Source organism: Oncorhynchus masou, chromosome 12 (assembly GCF_036934945.1).
Source record: "Oncorhynchus masou masou isolate Uvic2021 chromosome 12, UVic_Omas_1.1, whole genome shotgun sequence".
NCBI lineage: Eukaryota > Metazoa > Chordata > Actinopteri > Salmoniformes > Salmonidae > Oncorhynchus > Oncorhynchus masou.
In genome coordinates this window covers 92,986,568-92,996,131 of record NC_088223.1, presented here as the reverse complement: position 1 = coordinate 92,996,131, position 9,564 = coordinate 92,986,568, and positions in this window count along the sequence as shown.

The window sequence follows — 9,564 nt, the reverse complement described above, 5'->3', positions numbered from 1 at the left end:
GAACAGCAGATTCAAGGAGCTGCGACACACAGACACTGAAGGCCTAGAGGTTCTGAAAAATGATATGTTTTGCTAGCTCGCCGGCAATATAGCCTGGAGTACCACTGACCTGACTGGTGTGATGAGGGCGTTGTATTTAATAATAATCATAATAATAATAATAATAATAATAATGAAATCTAATCAATGTAATACATTTGATGATAATATAAGATCATATGCTTATTCATAATGTGAATAAGTGCTGTATGATTCTAAAGGAGGGAACTGTAAAAAAAAACAAGTAAAAAAAAGACTAATGTAAAATAGAGTAAAATGCGAACATTTTATCCTTTGTTTTCCACATTTTTAAGTGGCGCTTTCTGATTTGAATTTACAAGAGGAGAAACATTAAAGGAAGAGGGGGTATGGGGGTTCTAAGGGGTATGGGGGGTTTCGGGGTACTGAGGCGAGAAGGCGGGGCGGTGAGGTACCCGCACCGCCCCTGCTACGAATATCTGAAAAACAATGCCCCCTTCATTTATAGCTCAGTGCTCCTCTCTCTCCTCCCCCCACATCCCCTTCTACTGTCTCTCGTTTATACCTCCCACCCCTTTCCTTCTTTTCCCCGGCTGTACCCCCATACCTCTCCCCTTGTTTCCTCTGTGGTGCCTCTCTCCCCATACCCCCCCCACCACCCGAACACACACACATGCACGTACACATAAACACACACACACTCCGACACCCCTTCTTCCAGACCCTCCTGTATGCACCGCTGCTGTCCTCTATTTTTTTTCTTCTGATGACAAATTAATTTGCATATTTTTTTCCCAGAGAGGCCTCATTAGAATGCATAGATACATTGGTGATGAACTCTCCCCTCACCCTCCTCTCCTCTCTTCTCATCCTCTCCTTCTCTCTCCTACCCCACCCTTCTCTCCTCTTCCCTCACCCTCCTCTCCTCTCTTCTCATCCTCTCCTTCTCTCTCCTACTCCACCCTACTCTACCCTTCTCTCCTGTCCTTTCCTCCTCTCTCCTCTTCCCTACCCCACCCTCCTCTCTGTTTCTCCTCTCCGTTTCTCCTCTCCCCTCCTCTCCTCTCATCCTCTCCTTCTCTCTCCTACCCCACCCTTCTCCCCTCTCCTCTCCTCTCCCCATCCTCTCCTTCTCTCTCCTACCCCACCCTTCTCTCCCCTCCTCCACCCTTCTCTCCCCTCCTCTCCTGTCCTTTCCTCCTCTCTCCTCTTCCCTACCCCACCCTCCTCTCTGTTTCTCCTCTCCTCTCCTTGTGCTTCATGGACAGGCTGTGTGACTTTCTGTCATCATGCTGCAGGTACTACTGCTACTACTGCCACACGGGACAGATGACAGTTTAATAGCTAGACAGAGACAAATGGGGCTCTGGATAAAAGTTGCCCTTAGGCACAGATCTGGGTTCAGTTTCTGCTCCCTGAATCCTGATTGTAAATATGAGAGGTGGAATTGCTACACTAATCGTAGATCAGTGTCTATGAGGGCCGGCTCCATTGACAAGTTCTCTTTGTTTCAAAGATGTGACTATGACACGTCCCTTTTAAAATGTTAAGTATCATCAATTGCTTCCCCTTTATTTTTTTATAGCACTGTGCTAGAATGTATTCCAATGGCAAAATCTGATAGGTGCCACAATCAGTGTCTCCCTTTCACTGCTCTGTATGTCTAAGGGTACCAATCCTACCTCCCAAGACAATGGAGAGGGTACCAATCCTACCTCTCAAGACGATGGAGAGGGTACCAATCCTACCTCTCAAGACGATGGAGAGGGAACCAATCCTACCTCCCAAGACGATGGAGAGGGGAACCAATCCTACCTCCCAAGACAATGGAGAGGGGAACCAATCCTACCTCTCAAGACGATGGAGAGGGAACCAATCCTACCTCTCAAGACGATGGAGAGGGAACCAATCCTACCTCCCAAGACGATGGAGAGGGGAACCAATCCTACCTCCCAAGACAATGGAGAGGGGAACCAATCCTACCTCTCAAGACGATGGAGAGGGAACCAATCCTACCTCTCAAGACGATGGAGAGGGAACCAATCCTACCTCCCAAGACGATGGAGAGGGGAACCAATCCTACCTCTCAAGACGATGGAGAGGGTAACCAATCCTACCTCCCAAGACAATAGAGAGGGTAACCAATCCTACCTCCCAAGACAATGGAGAGGGTAACCAATCCTACCTCCCAAGACAATAGAGAGGGTAACCAATCCTACCTCCCAAGACAATGGAGAGGGTAACCAATCCTACCTCCCAAGACAATGGAGAGGGTAACCAATCCTACCTCCCAAGACAATAGAGAGGGTAACCAATCCTACCTCCAAAGACAATGGAGAGGGTAACCAATCCTACCTCCAAAGACAATAGAGAGGGTAACCAATCCTACCTCCAAAGACAATGGAGAGGGTAACCAATCCTACCTCCAAAGACAATGGAGAGGGTAACCAATCCTACCTCCAAAGACAATGGAGAGGGTAACCAATCCTACCTCCAAAGACAATGGAGAGGGTAACCAATCCTACCTCCAAAGACAATGGAGAGGGTAACCAATCCTACCTCTCAAGACAATGGAGAGGGTAACCAATCCTACCTCCAAAGACAATGGAGAGGGTAACCAATCCTACCTCCAAAGACAATGGAGAGGGTACCAATCCTACCTCCAAAGACAATGGAGAGGGTAACCAATCCTACCTCCAAAGACAATGGAGAGGGTAACCAATCCTACCTCCAAAGACAATGGAGAGGGTAACCAATCCTACCTCCAAAGACAATGGAGAGGGTAACCAATCCTACCTCCAAAGACAATAGAGAGGGTAACCAATCCTACCTCCAAAGACAATGGAGAGGGTAACCAATCCTACCTCCCAAGACAATGGAGAGGGGAACCAATCTTACCTCTCAAGACGATGGAGAGGGAACCAATCCTACCTCTCAAGACGATGGAGAGGGAACCAATCCTACCTCCCAAGACGATGGAGAGGGGAACCAATCCTACCTCTCAAGACGATGGAGAGGGTAACCAATCCTACCTCCCAAGACAATAGAGAGGGTAACCAATCCTACCTCCCAAGACAATGGAGAGGGTAACCAATCCTACCTCCCAAGACAATGGAGAGGGTAACCAATCCTACCTCCCAAGACAATAGAGAGGGTAACCAATCCTACCTCCAAAGACAATGGAGAGGGTAACCAATCCTACCTCCAAAGACAATAGAGAGGGTAACCAATCCTACCTCCAAAGACAATGGAGAGGGTAACCAATCCTACCTCCAAAGACAATGGAGAGGGTAACCAATCCTACCTCCAAAGACAATGGAGAGGGTAACCAATCCTACCTCCAAAGACAATGGAGAGGGTAACCAATCCTACCTCTCAAGACAATGGAGAGGGTAACCAATCCTACCTCCAAAGACAATGGAGAGGGTAACCAATCCTACCTCCAAAGACAATGGAGAGGGTACCAATCCTACCTCCAAAGACAATGGAGAGGGTAACCAATCCTACCTCCAAAGACAATGGAGAGGGTAACCAATCCTACCTCCAAAGACAATGGAGAGGGTAACCAATCCTACCTCCAAAGACAATGGAGAGGGTAACCAATCCTACCTCCCAAGACAATGGAGAGGGTAACCAATCCTACCTCCAAAGACAATGGAGAGGGTACCAATCCTACCTCCAAAGACAATGGAGAGGGTAACCAATCCTACCTCCAAAGACAATGGAGAGGGTAACCAATCCTACCTCCAAAGACAATGGAGAGGGTAACCAATCCTACCTCCAAAGACAATGGAGAGGGTAACCAATCCTACCTCCAAAGACAATAGAGAGGGTAACCAATCCTACCTCCAAAGACAATGGAGAGGGTAACCAATCCTACCTCCCAAGACAATGGAGAGGGGAACCAATCTTACCTCTCAAGACGATGGAGAGGGAACCAATCCTACCTCTCAAGACGATGGAGAGGGAACCAATCCTACCTCCCAAGACGATGGAGAGGGGAACCAATCCTACCTCTCAAGACGATGGAGAGGGTAACCAATCCTACCTCCCAAGACAATAGAGAGGGTAACCAATCCTACCTCCCAAGACAATGGAGAGGGTAACCAATCCTACCTCCCAAGACAATGGAGAGGGTAACCAATCCTACCTCCCAAGACAATAGAGAGGGTAACCAATCCTACCTCCAAAGACAATGGAGAGGGTAACCAATCCTACCTCCAAAGACAATAGAGAGGGTAACCAATCCTACCTCCAAAGACAATGGAGAGGGTAACCAATCCTACCTCCAAAGACAATGGAGAGGGTAACCAATCCTACCTCCAAAGACAATGGAGAGGGTAACCAATCCTACCTCCAAAGACAATGGAGAGGGTAACCAATCCTACCTCTCAAGACAATGGAGAGGGTAACCAATCCTACCTCCAAAGACAATGGAGAGGGTAACCAATCCTACCTCCAAAGACAATGGAGAGGGTACCAATCCTACCTCCAAAGACAATGGAGAGGGTAACCAATCCTACCTCCAAAGACAATGGAGAGGGTAACCAATCCTACCTCCAAAGACAATGGAGAGGGTAACCAATCCTACCTCCAAAGACAATGGAGAGGGTAACCAATCCTACCTCCAAAGACAATGGAGAGGGTAACCAATCCTACCTCCAAAGACAATGGAGAGGGTAACCAATCCTACCTCCAAAGACAATAGAGAGGGTAACCAATCCTACCTCCAAAGACAATGGAGAGGGTAACCAATCCTACCTCCAAAGACAATAGAGAGGGTAACCAATCCTACCTCCAAAGACAATGGAGAGGGTAACCAATCCTACCTCCAAAGACAATGGAGAGGGTAACCAATCCTACCTCCAAAGACAATGGAGAGGGTAACCAATCCTACCTCCAAAGACAATAGAGAGGGTAACCAATCCTACCTCCAAAGACAATGGAGAGGGTAACCAATCCTACCTCCAAAGACAATGGAGAGGGTAACCGATCCTACCTCCAAAGACAATGGAGAGGGGAACCAATCCTACCTCCAAAGACAATAGAGAGGGTAACCAATCCTACCTCCAAAGACAATAGAGAGGGTAACCAATCCTACCTCCAAAGACAATAGAGAGGGTAACCAATCCTACCTCCAAAGACAATAGAGAGGGTAACCAATCCTACCTCCAAAGACAATAGAGAGGGTAACCAATCCTACCTCCAAAGACAATGGAGAGGGTACCAATCCTACCTCCCAAGACAATGGAGAGGGTAACCAATCCTACCTCCCAAGACAATGGAGAGGGTAACCAATCCTACCTCCAAAGACAATGGAGAGGGTAACCAATCCTACCTCTCAAGACGATGGAGAGGGGAACCAATCCTACCTCCCAAGACAATGGAGAGGGTAACCAATCCTACCTCCCAAGACAATGGAGAGGGTAACCAATCCTACCTCCAAAGACAATGGAGAGGGTAACCAATCCTACCTCCAAAGACAATGGAGAGGGTAACCAATCCTACCTCTCAAGACAATGGAGAGGGTAACCAATCCTACCTCCCAAGACAATGGAGAGGGTAACCAATCCTACCTCCAAAGACAATAGAGAGGGTAACCAATCCTACCTCCAAAGACAATGGAGAGGGTAACCAATCCTACCTCCAAAGACAATAGAGACGGTAACCAATCCTACCTCCAAAGACAATAGAGAGGGTAACCAATCCTACCTCTCAAGACGATGGAGAGGGGAACCAATCCTACCTCCCAAGACAATAGAGAGGGTAACCAATCCTACCTCTCAAGACGATGGAGAGGGTAACCAATCCTACCTCCAAAGACAATGGAGAGGTAACCAATCCTACCTCTCAAGACGATGGAGAGGGGAACCAATCCTACCTCCCAAGACAATGGAGAGGGTAACCAATCCTACCTCAAAAGACAATGGAGAGGGGAACCAATCCTACCTCCCAAGACAATGGAGAGGGTAACCAATCCTACCTCTCAAGACGATGGAGACGGTAACCAATCCTACCTCCAAAGACAATGGAGAGGGTAACCAATCCTACCTCCAAAGACAATGGAGAGGGTAACCAATCCTACCTCCAAAGACAATGGAGAGGGGAACCAATCCTACCTCCAAAGACAATGGAGAGGGTAACCAATCCTACCTCCCAAGACAATGGAGAGGGTAACCAATCCTACCTCCAAAGACAATGGAGAGGGTAACCAATCCTACCTCCAAAGACAATGGAGAGGGTAACCAATCCTACCTCTCAAGACAATGGAGAGGGTAACCAATCCTACCTCCAAAGACAATGGAGAGGGTAACCAATCCTACCTCCAAAGACAATGGAGAGGGTACCAATCCTACCTCCAAAGACAATGGAGAGGGTAACCAATCCTACCTCCAAAGACAACGGAGAGGGTAACCAATCCTACCTCCAAAGACAATGGAGAGGGTAACCAATCCTACCTCCAAAGACAATGGAGAGGGTAACCAATCCTACCTCCCAAGACAATGGAGAGGGTAACCAATCCTACCTCCAAAGACAATGGAGAGGGTACCAATCCTACCTCCAAAGACAATGGAGAGGGTAACCAATCCTACCTCCAAAGACAATGGAGAGGGTAACCAATCCTACCTCCAAAGACAATGGAGAGGGTAACCAATCCTACCTCCAAAGACAATGGAGAGGGTAACCAATCCTACCTCCAAAGACAATAGAGAGGGTAACCAATCCTACCTCCAAAGACAATGGAGAGGGTAACCAATCCTACCTCCCAAGACAATGGAGAGGGGAACCAATCTTACCTCTCAAGACGATGGAGAGGGAACCAATCCTACCTCTCAAGACGATGGAGAGGGAACCAATCCTACCTCCCAAGACGATGGAGAGGGGAACCAATCCTACCTCTCAAGACGATGGAGAGGGTAACCAATCCTACCTCCCAAGACAATAGAGAGGGTAACCAATCCTACCTCCCAAGACAATGGAGAGGGTAACCAATCCTACCTCCCAAGACAATGGAGAGGGTAACCAATCCTACCTCCCAAGACAATAGAGAGGGTAACCAATCCTACCTCCAAAGACAATGGAGAGGGTAACCAATCCTACCTCCAAAGACAATAGAGAGGGTAACCAATCCTACCTCCAAAGACAATGGAGAGGGTAACCAATCCTACCTCCAAAGACAATGGAGAGGGTAACCAATCCTACCTCCAAAGACAATGGAGAGGGTAACCAATCCTACCTCCAAAGACAATGGAGAGGGTAACCAATCCTACCTCTCAAGACAATGGAGAGGGTAACCAATCCTACCTCCAAAGACAATGGAGAGGGTAACCAATCCTACCTCCAAAGACAATGGAGAGGGTACCAATCCTACCTCCAAAGACAATGGAGAGGGTAACCAATCCTACCTCCAAAGACAATGGAGAGGGTAACCAATCCTACCTCCAAAGACAATGGAGAGGGTAACCAATCCTACCTCCAAAGACAATGGAGAGGGTAACCAATCCTACCTCCAAAGACAATGGAGAGGGTAACCAATCCTACCTCCAAAGACAATGGAGAGGGTAACCAATCCTACCTCCAAAGACAATAGAGAGGGTAACCAATCCTACCTCCAAAGACAATGGAGAGGGTAACCAATCCTACCTCCAAAGACAATAGAGAGGGTAACCAATCCTACCTCCAAAGACAATGGAGAGGGTAACCAATCCTACCTCCAAAGACAATGGAGAGGGTAACCAATCCTACCTCCAAAGACAATGGAGAGGGTAACCAATCCTACCTCCAAAGACAATAGAGAGGGTAACCAATCCTACCTCCAAAGACAATGGAGAGGGTAACCAATCCTACCTCCAAAGACAATGGAGAGGGTAACCGATCCTACCTCCAAAGACAATGGAGAGGGGAACCAATCCTACCTCCAAAGACAATAGAGAGGGTAACCAATCCTACCTCCAAAGACAATAGAGAGGGTAACCAATCCTACCTCCAAAGACAATAGAGAGGGTAACCAATCCTACCTCCAAAGACAATAGAGAGGGTAACCAATCCTACCTCCAAAGACAATAGAGAGGGTAACCAATCCTACCTCCAAAGACAATGGAGAGGGTACCAATCCTACCTCCCAAGACAATGGAGAGGGTAACCAATCCTACCTCCCAAGACAATGGAGAGGGTAACCAATCCTACCTCCAAAGACAATGGAGAGGGTAACCAATCCTACCTCTCAAGACGATGGAGAGGGGAACCAATCCTACCTCCCAAGACAATGGAGAGGGTAACCAATCCTACCTCCCAAGACAATGGAGAGGGTAACCAATCCTACCTCCAAAGACAATGGAGAGGGTAACCAATCCTACCTCCAAAGACAATGGAGAGGGTAACCAATCCTACCTCTCAAGACAATGGAGAGGGTAACCAATCCTACCTCCCAAGACAATGGAGAGGGTAACCAATCCTACCTCCAAAGACAATAGAGAGGGTAACCAATCCTACCTCCAAAGACAATGGAGAGGGTAACCAATCCTACCTCCAAAGACAATAGAGACGGTAACCAATCCTACCTCCAAAGACAATAGAGAGGGTAACCAATCCTACCTCTCAAGACGATGGAGAGGGGAACCAATCCTACCTCCCAAGACAATAGAGAGGGTAACCAATCCTACCTCTCAAGACGATGGAGAGGGGAACCAATCCTACCTCCCAAGACAATAGAGAGGGTAACCAATCCTACCTCTCAAGACGATGGAGAGGGTAACCAATCCTACCTCCAAAGACAATGGAGAGGTAACCAATCCTACCTCTCAAGACGATGGAGAGGGGAACCAATCCTACCTCCCAAGACAATGGAGAGGGTAACCAATCCTACCTCCAAAGACAATGGAGAGGGGAACCAATCCTACCTCCCAAGACAATGGAGAGGGTAACCAATCCTACCTCTCAAGACGATGGAGACGGTAACCAATCCTACCTCCAAAGACAATGGAGAGGGTAACCAATCCTACCTCCAAAGACAATGGAGAGGGTAACCAATCCTACCTCCAAAGACAATGGAGAGGGGAACCAATCCTACCTCCAAAGACAATGGAGAGGGTAACCAATCCTACCTCCCAAGACAATGGAGAGGGTAACCAATCCTACCTCCCAAGACAATGGAGAGGGTAACCAATCCTACCTCCCAAGACAATCGAGAGGGTAACCAATCCTACCTCCAAAGACAATGGAGAGGGTAACCAATCCTACCTCCAAAGACAATAGAGAGGGTAACCAATCCTACCTCCAAAGACAATAGAGAGGGTAACCAATCCTACCTCCCAAGACAATGGAGAGGGTAACCAATCCTACCTCCCACGACAATGGAGAGGGTAACCAATCCTACCTCCCAAGACAATAGAGAGGGTAACCAATCCTACCTCCCAAGACAATGGAGAGGGTAACCAATCCTACCTCCCAAGACAATGGAGAGGGTAACCAATCCTACCTCCCAAGACAATGGAGAGGGTAACCAATCCTACCTCCCAAGACAATGGAGAGGGTAACCAATCCTAC